The sequence below is a fragment of the Triticum urartu genome, chromosome 5 (assembly GCF_003073215.2).
Source record: "Triticum urartu cultivar G1812 chromosome 5, Tu2.1, whole genome shotgun sequence".
In the NCBI taxonomy this organism is placed as follows: Eukaryota; Viridiplantae; Streptophyta; class Magnoliopsida; order Poales; family Poaceae; genus Triticum; species Triticum urartu.
Genome location: NC_053026.1, coordinates 368,226,951 through 368,241,898, shown reverse-complemented (window position 1 = coordinate 368,241,898; position 14,948 = coordinate 368,226,951). Strand labels below are relative to the sequence as shown.

Sequence of the window (14,948 nt, the reverse complement as noted above, 5' to 3'; positions counted from 1 at the left end):
ATTTGTCACAAAAGGCCTATGCTATTTAGTTTTGTTTGTTGAATTAATCATAAATGTTAGATTTTTTTTGTAATTCAAAGTTGTTGAACAATGTAGTTAGGTTTGTTTTATTGCTGCATTAGAATTACAGCAATCGTCCTAGTCTTGTTTTGTTGTAGACATGGCATTGTTAGAACTTCGGATGCAGATTTTCATCAACTGTTTCTATGATTTTCCACTAGAAAATGTATATGCATCGCTTATTCTATTTTAAACTTCATCATGGTATGGTATGTTTCTATTCTCCTGGCTTGATTCTATTGACACTAGCATGCTCTGTTTGTTTTGGAGCCCAACCATGGACTGTATGTACTAAGCTAGCTCAAGCACACACACACAGCCAACTTGATTTCCTCGCTCTGCTGTTACATTCTATTACTTGGGTTACTGCAACGCTGCCTGCCTGCTACTGTCTTAGTCTGCAACGCTGACCAAGTTGATTTCAGTGCAATTTTTTCCATAATTATACTTATGAAGCTCAAACTGACCATATCAGCACTAGTCTCACATTTAGATTTAAAATGCTGACTGGAAATGTGTGTAGTCGGTATTAGTCTTGTAGCATGGTCAGATTTAGAGACTCAACTGGTTTCTTCTTTTGTTCCTACAAGACGGTTCAGCTTAACTTCAAAAAGTAACAGTAAATTTGGATACTGCCAGACACAAGAGAAGACTGTTACAACGATAGTATGTGCTACATTTTATCCCCGGTTGTATAACATATCTGTTACTGCAGGTCACCCATCCTCGAGGAACAGACGGAGGGACGCATCTAGCTGGCCATGAAGGGTCTGCTCTGATCCTCTTCTTCCTTGACCATCTGTGCCACCACGTTCCCGGGCTTCCAAGGCGCGCCAGCACACCGCCGCCATGCCTCCTCTGCTCTCCGGGCTCGGACCAATCGCTCGCCCCTTCAGGTACGCACGTCTCCTGCTATTATCTCAACCCTGTGAGTGCCAACTTTGCCTCTTGCCTGTGGAGAGTGTTGACTGAATTGCTTGTGATACATGTATGTGTGTGTGTGTGCAGCCCAAGCCCTACAGCAGCCGACGTGGGTTCAGGTGTCCCCCTCCCCTGATGGCTATAAATATAACATGCTCTGCTAATTCTATGTGAGCACTGTTAGGCATCCATTTGTATTTGCAAATTAGCAGCAGCTTGCAGAATATGTGCTGTCCAAAGCGTTGCCTTAATACGATACGCGTATCATTAGCTGATATCCATATGGAGAAAGTTTAGCACAGGAAGAAATAAACACCTATGTTTGTTGGTCCGTGAAATTGCATTGGAGAGATGGGTCTATTATATATAGGTGATACATTACACTAGATGGGGCTATGTTTCTTGATATGTGCATGCTAATTGTTATTAGCTTCAAAACCTAGTCGATGCCTTCTTGCACTAGGTACACCCCTAAATTTTTGTTCTTTACAACCTGATCGATGTACACCCTGTTTGCTTGAAAGTAATTTTAGTTGATTCTTTGAAGACTATGTGTGGAACATTAGTTTTTATTATCTAAAACTACCTTCGTGTGATTATGCAGGTGCCTAGTTTGTTTTTATTAGTTTTTATTATATAAAACTACCTCCTTGGAACATTAGTTTGTCACCTTGTTTCCACTGAGTGAATCCACTGATATGCAGGATTTGTGTTATCATTCTATATACAGAACTGTCCTTTTTTGAATGGAATGTTGATAATATATTGGCTCCATTTGTTATGAATGGAATGTTGATAATATATTGGCTCCATTTGTTTTGATTCTTCTCAGCAAACTACAGTTCAAATTCACTATATATGGATTCTGGTTCAATTCGTATGTATGTTTGTATGTGCATGCTTACGTCTTTGACTAAAACTAGTTAATTCATTGTTCTACCTTGAAGGTGAGCAGTCCCTAGCTGCGCATTTTGGTCGGTCCTGCTAATTTCAGTTCCTATGATTTTTAATCTCTGCTTTCTGTTTTCCCTAGCTACCAAGACTCTTGAGTTTGTGGTGATGGCAGCTGACACGGAGCTGATCGAAATCTTCCCCCACCCCCTGTTGCTCCCTGATGATAACAAGGTAGAAATTCTATCCGTATGTTGCATCATATATAGTACTGCTAATTTGTTTGTATGTTGTTGCTTGCGTGATATGGTTAGACTGACGACTGTCAAGCTCATAATTCTGTATGATGTGTTAAAGATTAACAGAATATATGATATGACTTGTGTGCTGACCTCTAGTATCTTGCTCATCTGTAATGTGTCTGTTGTACGCTTGCCTTTCTTTGGCCTGCTATTTTTATTTATCAAATGAAAGAACATTCTGTTTGGCAGTGGGCGGTTTTGCTCAAAAATAAGTAAATAAATTGTATGTGCATGCTGAAATGTTAGATGTCTGTTGGTTGCTGCATATGGGCAAGATGAATTGAATCCTGCTGTGTACTTGTCAATTCTAGCTTATATTGGTGTCTTGCGATCTAAAAAATTATTGAATCCTGCTGTGTACTTGTCAATCCTGCTGCGTATTCATATTGTGTCTCTATTTTCTTGTATGAATGGGTATCTCATTTTAACTAGTTGGAGAACAAAAAGCATGGTACTAGCAAGCTCAATTTGTGTTATCATTCATCTGTTGTAACACCAAGTTTGGTCTATTAACATGGCGTTGATTTTGTGCTGCAGATTTGGAAGATGGGAATCTGGGGAATGCGAAGTTGAAGAGACCTGGAGTATCTAGACTGTGATTGCCATTGTATATGTGTTATATGATGATGTAACACAATGATTCTGCTATTGTATCTTTGTTGTATGATGTATCAAACTGATTCTGGCTGTTATGTGAAGTACTACGTGTGTTCTCTATCTGTTCCCATTTGAATGTTGGTGATTTATTTACTAGCAAATTGAAATTTAAAGAAAATGGCCTTGACAATTGGGACCCACTTACTAGAAGAACCTGGCAATTGGGACCCATCTGAATAGTGGACCCATCTTAAAAAAATAAATACTTGAACTGCTCAGCCAAAATGGCCATGGTCCAAAAATAAAAAGGCTGTGATGTTGGGCTTGGCCCATGAAGCTAACAAAAATTAATAGAAAAAATACACTAAATTGGCTGAATTAATGGGCTTGGCCCATATAAACACCCAATTGGACCGGGCCGATTCTAATTTTTGACCTTTTCAATTGGTCGCAATTTTGCCACGTCAGATTGCCACGTCGGATCTGACGTGGCCTGGGTAGACAGCCAGTGACCAAAACAAAAGTTCATGGGTTCAACGACCTTCTGTTAAAGGTCACTAATTTCAGTTTACGACCGCTAGCTTTTGACCTTCTATTTTTAGTCACAAAAAGGTCACAAATGAAAAACTACGACCTTTCAGCGGCCAATAGTGAGGGTCACAAGTTGACATATTTCTTGTAGTGGGTCTCCTTGCCCTTCTTCTTCTTGGCTTTCTTCTCCAGCGCCTGATAGGGCGCCGGGACCAGCATCTCTGTCAGCTGGGGTGTGGCCAGGTCTTCGGGTAGTGGAGCCGGACACTTGATCCGCTCCGCCTTTGCCGTCCAGCACTGTACGAAGAATAGGCAATACATTATATCTAAACTTATTTATTGAATAGGTACTCAGGAAAATCATGCTTACCGGCGAGGCCGGATTCTCGATGTTGAGACCAATGTCTTCAGTATTCTTTGGCCACATTTTTTGGGCCTTGAAGAGCAATTTCCAAATGTCTTCATGCGTCGTGCCGAAGAAGTGCTTCAAAGTCCGTGGCTCCTCCGGACTAAACTCCCACATATAAGAGGCCCGAAGCTGGCAAGGGAGGGTTCGGTGGAATAGCATCACCTGAATCACGTTTGTGAGACTGATGTTTTTGCCTATCATGTTGGTGATGCACTTTTGCAGCATCTGCACATCAGCCGTGGACCCCCAGTCGAGGCCTTTAGCGGTCCAGGAGGTGAGCCTGGTGGGGGGTCCGGATCTAAAATCGGGTGCGGCTGCCTAGTTGGCATTGCGGGGTTCGGTGATGTAGAACCACTCCTGCTGCCACACCTTGACCGTCTCCACAAACGCCCCTTTGGGCCAGACGGTGTTGGGGAGTTTCCTCACCATGGCCTCGCCACAGTCCGCGTGCTGCCCGTCGACCACCTTCGGCTTTAGATTAAAAACCTTGAGCCATAAGCCAAAGTGTGGTGAGATGCGGAGGAGAGCCTCGCACACGACGATGAACGCCAATATGTGGAGGAAGGAGTTTGGTGCTAGATCATGGAAATCCAGCCCGTAATAAAACATGAGGCCGCGGACGAAGGGGTGAAGAGGAACCCTAGCCCGCGAAGGAAGTGGGGTATGAACACTACTCTCTCACCGGGCTCCAGGGTAGGCGTGACCTTACCCTTGTTGGGGAGCCTGTGCGCGATGTCTGCAGACAGACACCCCGCGCCCCGGAGCTCCTTGACGTCCTTCTTAGTGACGGAGGAGGCCTCCCACTTGCCCTTAGAACCAGATCCTGACATGGCTGGGGAGGTTGGTGGCGGTGGGAAAGGTTGATATTTTGGGCGCCGGAGCATAGAGGAAGGAAGGCGTGGTAGAAAAACAAGGAACCTTTACCCTCTTATATAGGCGGTGAAATACCAAACGCCCCCCTCAAGCCTTAAATCTCGCTAGTTCCCGAAGAGATCATACAAATGGCACGGTTGGATTACCCAAAACTGTATTTATGAGGATCCTGTAATGGGCGAGCACGATCTCTGTTTTGACAAGATGTGCCAATGGAGGCTATGCCTCGAAACGCGAAGCGGGAGGTGTGAAAATGGTTAGAAATCTTAAAGAGCGAGATATGACGTTTCGCCGAAAAAGTTGCCAGTGAAGAGACACGGTTTCATTTGGATATCTTGCCTTCGTGGCTAAGGATTGTAACAATTATACAGAGCCGGATATAGTTCCTTTAACTGTTTTAAAGTATTCAGGAGCAGGGACCCGCCTTATGCTACCTCCTTTAGCACTGCATTGGTTTTCCCCGAAGAGGAAGGGATGATGCAGCAAAGTAGCGTAAGTATTTCCCTCAGTTTTTGAGAACCAAGATATCAATCCAGTAGGAGGCTACGCGCAAGTCCCTCGCACCTGCACAAAACAAATAAATCCTTGCAACCAACGCAAATAGGGGTTGTCAATCCCTATAGGGCCACTTATGAGAGTGAGATCTGATAGATATGATAAGATAATATTTTTGGTATTTTTATGATAAAGATGCAAAGTAAAGGCAAAGTAAATAACTAAGTAGTAGGAGATTGATATGATAAAGATAGACCCGGGGGCCATAGGTTTCACTAGTGGCTTCTCTCGAGAGCATAAGTATTCTACGGTGGGTGAACAAATTACTATTGAGCAATTGACAGAATTGAGCATAGTTATGAGAATATCTAGGTATGATCATGTATATAGGCATCACGTTCGAGACAAGTAGACCGACTCCTGCCTGCATCTACTACTATTACTCCACTCATCGACCGCTATCCAGCATGCATCTAGAGTATAAAGTTAAAAACAGAGTAACACCTTAAGAAAGATGACATGATGTAGAGGGATAGACTCATGCAATATGAAGAAAACCCCATCTTGTTATCCTCGATGGCAATAATACAATGCGTGCCTTGCTGCCCTTACTGTCACCGGGAAAGGACACCGCAAGATTGAACCCAAAGCAAAGCACTTCTCCCATTGCAAGAAAGATCAATCTAGTAGGCCAAACCAAACTGATAATTCGAAGAGACTTGCAAAGATAACCAATCATACATAAAAGAATTCAGAGAAGATTCAAATATTATTCATAGATAGAATTGATCATAAACCCACAATTCATCGGTCTCAACAAACTCACTGCAAAAAGAAGATTACATCGAATAGATCTCCACAAGAGAGGGGGAGAACATTGTATTGAGATCCAAAAAGAGAGAGAAGAAGCCATCTAGCTACTAACTATGGACCCGTAGGTCTGAGGTAAACTACTCACACTTCATCAGAAGGGCTATGGTGTTGATGTAGAAGCCCTCCATGATCGATGCCCCCTCCGGCGGAGCTCCGGAACAGGCCCCAAGATGGGATCTCGTGGATACAGAAAGTTACGGTGGTGGAATTAGGGTTTTGGCTCCGTATCTGATCGTTTGGGTGTACGTGGGTATATATAGGAGGAAGAAGTACGTCGGTGGAGCAACAGGGGGCCCACGAGGGTGGAGGGCGCGCCTAGGGGGTAGGCGCGCCCCCTACCTCGTGGCCTCCTGTTACGTGTCTTGACGTAGGGTCCAAGTCTCCGGAGTTGTATTCAATGAGAAAATCACGTTCCCAAAGGTTTCATTCCGTTTGGACTCCGTTTGATATTCCTTTTCTTTGAAACCCTAAAACAGGCAAAAACAGTAATTCTGGGTTGGGCCTCCGGTTAATAGGTTAGTCCCAAAAATAATATAAAAGTGGATAATAAAGCCCAATAATGTCCAAAACAGTAGATAATATAGCATGGAGCAATCAAAAATTATAGATACGTTGGAGACGTATCAAGCATCCCCAAGCTTAATTCCTGCTTGTCCTCAAGTAGGTAAATGATAAAAACAGAATTTTTGATGCGAGTGCTACTTGGCATAATTTTAATGTAATTCTTCTTAATTGTGGTATGAATATTCAGATCCGAAAGATTCAAGACAAAGGTTCATATTGACATAAAAACGATAATACTTCAAGCATACTAACTAAGCAATTATGTCTTCACAAAATAACATGGCTAAAGAAAGTTATCCCTACAAAATCATATAGTCTGGCTATGCTCTATCTTCACCACACAAAATATTTAAATCATGCACAACCCCGACGACAAGCCAAGCAATTGTTTCATACTTTTGACATTCTCAAAACTTTTTCAATCTTCACGCAATACATGAGCGTGAGCCATGGATATAACACTATAGGTGGAATAGAGTGGTGGTTGTGGAGAAGACAAAAAGGAGAAGATAGTCTCACATCAACTAGGCGTATCAACGGGCTATGGAGATGCCCATCAATAGATATCAATGTGAGTGAGTAGGGATTGCCATGCAACGGATGCACTAGAGCTATAAGTATATGAAAGCTCAAAAACAAACTAAGTGGGTGTGCATCCAACTTGCTTGCTCATGAATACCTAGGGCATTTTGAGGAAGCCCATATTGGAATATACAAGCCAAGTTCTATAATGAAAAATTCCCACTAGTATATGAAAGTGATAACATGAGAGACTCTCTACTATGAAGATCATGGTGCTACTTTGAAGCACAAGTGTGGTAAAAGGATAGTAACATTTTCGCTTCTCTCTTTTTCTCTCATTTTTTTTCCTTTTTTCTTTTTTTTATTTGGGCCTTTTCTCTTTTTTTATGGCCTCTTTTCTTTCTATTTTTTTCGTCCGGAGTCTCATCCCGACTCGTGGGGGAATCATAGTCTCCATCATCCTTTCCTCACTGGGACAATGATCTAATAATGATGATCATCACACTTTTATTTTTCTTACAACTCAACAATTACAACTCGATACTTAGAACAAAATATGACTCTATGTGAATGCCTCCGGCGGTGTACCAGGATATGCAATGATGCATGAGTAACATGTATGAAAGAATTATGAATGGTGGCTTTACCACAAATACTATGTCAACTACATGACCATGCTAAGCAATATGACAAGGATGGAGTGTGTCATAAACGGAACAGTGGAAAGTTGCATGGCAATATATCTCGGAATGGCTATGGAAATGCCATAATAGGTAGGTATGGTGGCTGTTTTGAGGAAGGTATATGGTGGGTGTATGATACCGGCGAAAGGTGCGCGGTATTAGAGAGGCTAGCAAAGGTGGAAGGGTGAGAGTGCGTATAATCCATGGGCTCAACATTAGTCATAAAGAACTCATATACTTATTACAAAAATCTACAAGTTATCAAAGCAAAGTATTACGCGCATGCTCCTAGGGGGATAGATTGGTAGGAAAAGACCATCGCTCGTCACCGACTGCCACTCATAAGGAAGACAATCAATAAATAAATCATGCTCCGACTTCATCACATAACGGTTCACCATACATGCATGCTACGGGAATCACAGACTTCAACACAAGTATTTCTCAAATTTACAACTACTCAACTAGCATGACTTTAATATCACCATCTCCATATCTCAAAACAATTATCAAGTATCAAACTTATCATAGTATTCAGCACACTCATAAGAGAGTTTTATTATTAATCTTACATACCAAGCATATTAGGATTTAGAAGATTACCATGATATTAAGACTCTCAAAATAATATAAGTGAAGCATGAGAGATCACTAGTTTCTATAAAACAAATCCACCACCGTGCTCTAAAAGATATAAGTGAAGCACTAGAGCAAAATTATATAACTCAAAAGATATAAGCGAAGCACATAGAGTATTCTAACAAATTCCAAATCATGTATGGCTCTCTCAAAAGGTGTGTACATCAAGGATGATTGTGGTAAACTAACAAGCAAAGACTCAAATCATACAAGACGCTCCAAGCAAAACACATATCATGTGGTAAATAAAAATATAGCTCCAAGTAAAGTTACCGATAGAAGTAGACGAAAGAGGGGATGCCTTCCGGGGCATCCCCAAGCTTTGACTTTTAGGTGTCCTTAGATTATCTTGGGGGTGCCATGGGCATCCCCAATCTTAGGCTCTTGCCACTCCTTGTTCCATAATCCATCAAATCTTTACCCAAAACTTGAAAACTTCACAACACAAAACTTAAAGTAGAAAATCTCGTGAGCTCCGTTAGCGAAAGAAAACAAAAGACCACTTCAAGGTACTGTAATTAACTCATTTTTATTTATATGAGTGTTATACCTACTATATTCCAACTTCTCTATGGTTTATAAACTATTTTACTAGCCATAGATTCATCAAAATAAGCAAACAACACATGAAAAACAGAATCTGTAGCTAGGTCAAGATCTGGAACCCCAAAAATTCTAAAATAAATTGCTGGACGTGACGAATTTATCTATTAATCATCTGAATAAATAATTAACTAAATATCACTTTCCAAATAAAAATGACATCAGTTCTCGTGAGCGCTAAAGTTTCTGTTTTTTACAGCAAGTTCAACAAGACTTTCCCCAAGTCTTCCCAACGGTTCTACTTGGCACAAACACTAATTAAACACAAAAAAACACAACCAAAACAGAGGCTAGATAAATTATTTATTACTAAACAAGAGCAAAAGGCAAGGAATAAAAATAAAATTGGGTTGCCTCCCAACAATCACTATCGTTTAACGCCCCTAGCTAGGCATAACAAGCAAGAATAGATCTAGGTATTGCCATCTTTGGTAGGCAATCCATAAGTGGCTCTCATAATAGATTCATAAGGTAATTTAGTTTTCTTTCTAGGAAAGTGTTCCATGCCTTTCCTTAATGGAAATTGGAATCTAATATTTCCTTCCTTCATATCAATAATTGCACCAATCGTTCTAAGGAAAGGTCTACCAAGAATAATAGGACATGAAGGGTTGCAATCTATGTCAAGAACAATAAAATCTACGGGCACATAATTCCGATTTGAAACAATAAGAACATCATTAATTCTTCCCATAGGTTTCTTAATAGTGGAATCCGCAAGGTGCAAGTTTAGAGAGCAATCATCAAAATCATGAAAACCTAACAAATCACACAAAGTCTTTGGAATAGTGGAAACACTATCACCCAAATCACATAAAGCATAGCATTAATGATCTTTAATTTTAATTTTAATAGTTGGTACTCACTCATCATAAAGTTTTCCAGTGATAGAAACTTCCAATTCGAGTTTTTCTTCATAAGATTGCATCAAGGCATCAATGATATGTTTAGTAAACACTTTATTTTGACTATAAGCGTGAGGAGAATTTAGCATGGATTGCAACAAGGAAATACAATCAATCAAAGAGCAATTTTCATAGTTAAATCCCTTGAAATCCATAATAGTGGGTTTAGCAACATCTAGGGTTTTAATTTCTTCAATCCCACTTTTATCAAATTTAGCATCAAGATCAAAAGATTCAGAATTCTTGGAATGCCTTCTAGGTAAAGGTGGATCATATTCAGTCCCATCATTATCAAGATTCATATTGCAAAACAAATATTTAATAGGGGACCCATCAATAACTTTTAGATCTTAATCATTATTTTCATAGCAACTCGAAGAACACGCTTTTATAAAGGCATCTTTCTTAGCATGCATCCTAGCGGTTCTTTCTTTGCACTCATCAATGGAAATTCTCATGGTTTTGAGAGACTCATTGATATCATGCTTAGGTGGAATAGATCTAAGTTTCAAAGAATCAACATCAAGAGCAATTCTATCAACATTCCTAGCAAAATCATCAATCTTAAGCAATTTTTCTTAAATCATAGCATTAAAATTCTTTTGTGAAGTAATAAATTCTTTAACATTAGAATCAAAATCAGAGGGCATCTTAATATAATTTCCATAAGAATTGTTGTAGGAATTACCATAATTATTAGAGGGATTACTAGGATAAGGCCTAGGATTGAAATTTCCTCTATCCGCATTGTTACCAAAATTGTTCCTACCAACAAAATTCACATCCATAGATTCATTATTATTCTCAATCAAAGTAGACAAGGGCATATCATTAGGATCAGAAGAAACACTCTTATTAGCAAATAATTTCATAAGTTCATCCATCTTTCCACTCAAAACATTAATTTCTTCTATCACATGCACCTTTTTATTAGTAGATCTTTCAGTGTGCCATTGAGAATAATTAACCATAATATTATCTAGGAGTTTGGTAGCTTTTCCTAAAGTGATTTCCATAAAAGTGCCTCCCGTGGCCGAATCTAAAAGATTTCTAGAAGCAAAATTCAATCCGGCATAAAAATTCTGAACAATCATCCATAAATTTAAACCATGAGTAGGGCAATTACGTATCATTAATTTCATTCTCTCCCAAGCTTGTGCAACATGTTCATGATCAAGTTGCTTAAAGTTCATAATATCGTTTCTAAGAGAGATGATCTTAGCGGGAGGAAAATACTTAGAGATAAAGGCATCTTTGCACTTGTTCCATGAATCAATACTATTTTTAGGCAAAGACGAAAACCAAGCTTTAGCACAATCTCTAAGCGAAAAAGGAAATAGCTTCAATTTAACAATATCATTATCCACATCTTTCTTCTTTTGCATGTCACACAAATCAACGTAGCTATTTAGATGGGCAGCGGCATCTTCACTAGGAAGGCCGGAGAACGGATCTTTCATAACAAGATTCAGCAAAGCAGCATTTATTTCACAAGATTCAGCATCGGGAAGAGGATCAATCGGAGTGCTAATAAAATCATTGTTCTTGGTATTGGTGAAGTCACACAATTTAGTATTATCTTGAGCCATCATGACAAGTAAGCAAACTAACACACAAGCAAACAAAAAGCAAACGGGCAAAAAGAGGCAAATAGAGGGAGGATAGAGAGAGAGAGAGAGGGCAAATAAAACGGCAAGGGTGAAGTGGGGGGAGAGGAAAATGAGAGGCAAATGGCAAATAATGTAATGCGAGAGATAAGGGTATGTGATGGGTACTTGGTATGTTGACTTTTGCGTAGACCTCCCCGGCAACGGCGCCAGAAATCCTTCTTGCTACCTCTTTTAGCACTGCGTTGGTTTTCCCCGAAGAGGAAGGGATGATGCAGCAAAGTAGCGTAAGTATTTCCCTCTGTTTTTGAGAACCAAGGTATCAATCCAGAAGGAGGCTACGCGCGAGTCCCTCGCACCTGCAGAAAACAAATAAATCCTCGCAACCAGCGCAAATAGGGGTTGTCAATCCCTATAGGGCCACTTACGAGAGTGAGATCTGATAAATATGATAAGATAATATTTTTGGTATTTTTATGATAAAGATGCAAAGTAAAGTAAAGGCAAAGTAAATAACCAAGTAGTAGGAGATTGATATGATAAAGATAGACCCGGGGGCCATAGGTTTCACTAGTGGCTTCTCTCGAGAGCATAAGTATTCTACAGTGGGTGAACAAATTATTGTTGAGCAATTGACAGAATTGAGCATAGTTATGAGAATATCTAGGTATGATCATGTATATAGGCATCACGTCCGAGACAAGTAGACCGACTCCTGCCTGCATCTACTACTATTACTCCACTCATCGACTGCTATCTAGCATGCATCTAGAGTATTAAGTTAAAAACAGAGTAACGCCTTAAGCAAGATGACATGCTGTAGAGGGATAGACTCATGCAATATGAAGAAAACCCCATCTTGTTATCCTCGATGGCAACAATACAATACGTGCCTTGCTGCCCTTACTGTCACCGGGAAAGGACACCGCAAGATTGAACCCAAAGCTAAGCACTTCTCCCATTGCAAGAAAGATCAATCTAGTAGGCCAAACCAAACTGATAATTCGAAGAGACTTGCAAAGATAACCAATCATACATAAAAGAATTCAAAGAAGATTCAAATATTATTCATAGATAGACTTGATCATAAACCCAGAATTCATCAGTCTCAACAAACACACCGCAAAAAGAAGATTACATCGAATAGATCTCCGCAAGAGAGGGGGAGAACATTGTATTGAGATCCAAAAAGAGAGAAGAAGCCATCTAGCTACTAACTATGGACCCGTAGGTCTGAGGTAAACTACTCACACTTCATCGGAAGGGCTATGGTGTTGATGTAGAAGCCCTCCGTGATCGATGCCCCCTCCGGCGGAGCTCTGGAACAGGCCCCAAGATGGGATCTCATGGATACAGAAAGTTACGGCGGTGGAATTAGGGTTTTGGCTCCGTATCTGATCGTTTGGGGGTACGTGGGTATATATAGGAGGAAGAACTACGTCGGTGGAGCAACAGGGGGCCCACGAGGGTGGAGGGCGCGCCTGGGGGGTAGGCGCGCCCCCCTACCTCGTGGCCTCCTGTTACATGTCTTGATGTAGGGTCCAAGTCTCCGGAGTTGTATTCGATGAGAAAATCACGTTCCCGAAGGTTTCATTCCGTTTGGACTCCGTTTGATATTCCTTTTCTTCGAAGCCCTAAAACAGGCAAAAAAACAGCAATTCTGGGTGGGCCTCCGGTTAATAGGTTAGTCCCAAAAATAATATAAAAGTGGATAATAAAGCCCAATAATGTCCAAAACAGTAGAAAATATAGCATGGAGCAATCAAGAATTATAGATACGTTGGAGACGTATCACCTTGCAATGCCTAAGACAATCCGCGTGCCGAACACATCGTCATCGAAGACTAGTTTAGGGAGTCCTAGATTAAGGGGTCCTCGGGTGTCCGGGTTATTCGATATGGGCCGGACTGATGGGCCATGAAGATACAAGCAGAAGACTTTCCCTCCGTGTCCGGATAGGACTACCCTATGCGTGGATGGCAAGATTGGTGTCCGAATATGTTGTTTCCTTCCCCCCACAAACTAACTCTGTACAACCCTAGGTCCCTCCGGTGTGTATATAAATTGGAGAGTTTAGCCCGTAGAGGCTATCAGAATTCTCATAGGCTAGACAGCTAGGGTTTAGCCATTACGATCTCGAGGTAGATCAACTCTTGTAACCCCTATACTCATCAAATACAAGTAGGCAGGACATAGGGTTTTACCTCCATTAAGAGGGCCTAAACCTAGGTAAACATTGTGTCCCACTTGTCCCTTGTTACCCTCGATCCTCAGACGCATAGTTCGGGACCCCTTACTCGAGATCAGACGGTTTTGACACCGACATTGGTGCTTTCATTGAGAGTTCCGCTAGGTCGTCAACAGAAGGATTGATGGCTCAGCTATCATCAACGACGATGTTGTCTCCAGGGAGACCGTTCTCCCTAGTCATTTTTTTGTGTTTGGCGGCTTCACTCTGTCTGCCAATTTAACTGGTCACCTTGAGTAGATCAATAGCTACGCCCCTGGTCATCAAATCAGGTTTGGAAGCTTGAATTACATCGCTGATATCCGAGGAGATTTGATCTTCGAAGGGTTCTCGGCCTCGGCCGCTGCTCCTCATCTACATGAAGGAAACTCGTCGGATCCACCATCAAACTCCATTCAAGGATCAACTCTCGTGCCTGCCCTGGCCTTAGATCCAGAGCGGACCATTCTATCTGAAGACGGGAGGATAAGCCCCGCTGGACTCTCTCCTGTCACCGAGCTCCCTACCGGAGACCCAAAGGTGACCATGTTGTCAACAGGCCTGGAGTCCAACAGGACTCTCCCTGTCATCGGGAAGTCGAACTCATCTCTGGATGCCAACTCCGAACTCTCGAGGTCTGCGTCCACTGAGCACGGTCAAGTGGCTTTACCAGGCCCAGCTTCGCAGGTCCTCAGTCACCTGTCCAGCTTTCGCTCCTAAACGAGGCTCTGGACTTAATGCGATTTCTTGCCATCATGGAAGAGTCACTTCCGAACTACGCCCAGCCTGAACTAGGGGCTGAGAGCGGCGAATTTTGCGTCCCACCCACCACCCACTTAATAGCCACTATCGAGGACCTAACTGACATGCTAGACTACACCTCTGAAGACATCGACGGTATGGATGACGATGCCGGAGCCGAATCAGGCCAAAACCCGCCTATCACTGGGCGTTGGATGACCACTTCTACTTACGACGTGTACATGGTGGATACGCCCGAGAAGAAGGAAGACGATAGCGCTCAAGTTCCGATCGAGGACAAGCCCGTCCAGGCACCACCAAAGCGGCGGCGTCAGTGGCGCCGCTCACGATCGCGTCGAGAATAGGAAAGCAATACCGACACCAGATACAATGACACTCCAGAGAATGTCAAAGACTCCGACCACCCCGTTGAGCCTGCTGTCGAGCAGGATGAGTGGGAGGATGGACAAGTCAACCCAGACGAACTCGTTGAGCATGAGGATTC

The 14,948-nt window shown here is 41.8% G+C and overlaps 1 long non-coding RNA gene across 1 annotated transcript; it reads left to right on the top strand.

The window, feature by feature from the left end:
* Positions 1 to 2,020: 2,020 nt before the first annotated feature.
* LOC125556014 lies at positions 2,021 to 2,907 on the top strand. Its single transcript, XR_007304972.1, has 2 exons — positions 2,021 to 2,106; positions 2,712 to 2,907. It is a non-coding gene; the product is annotated as an uncharacterized LOC125556014 (long non-coding RNA).
* The last annotated feature ends 12,041 nt before the right edge of the window (positions 2,908 to 14,948 follow it).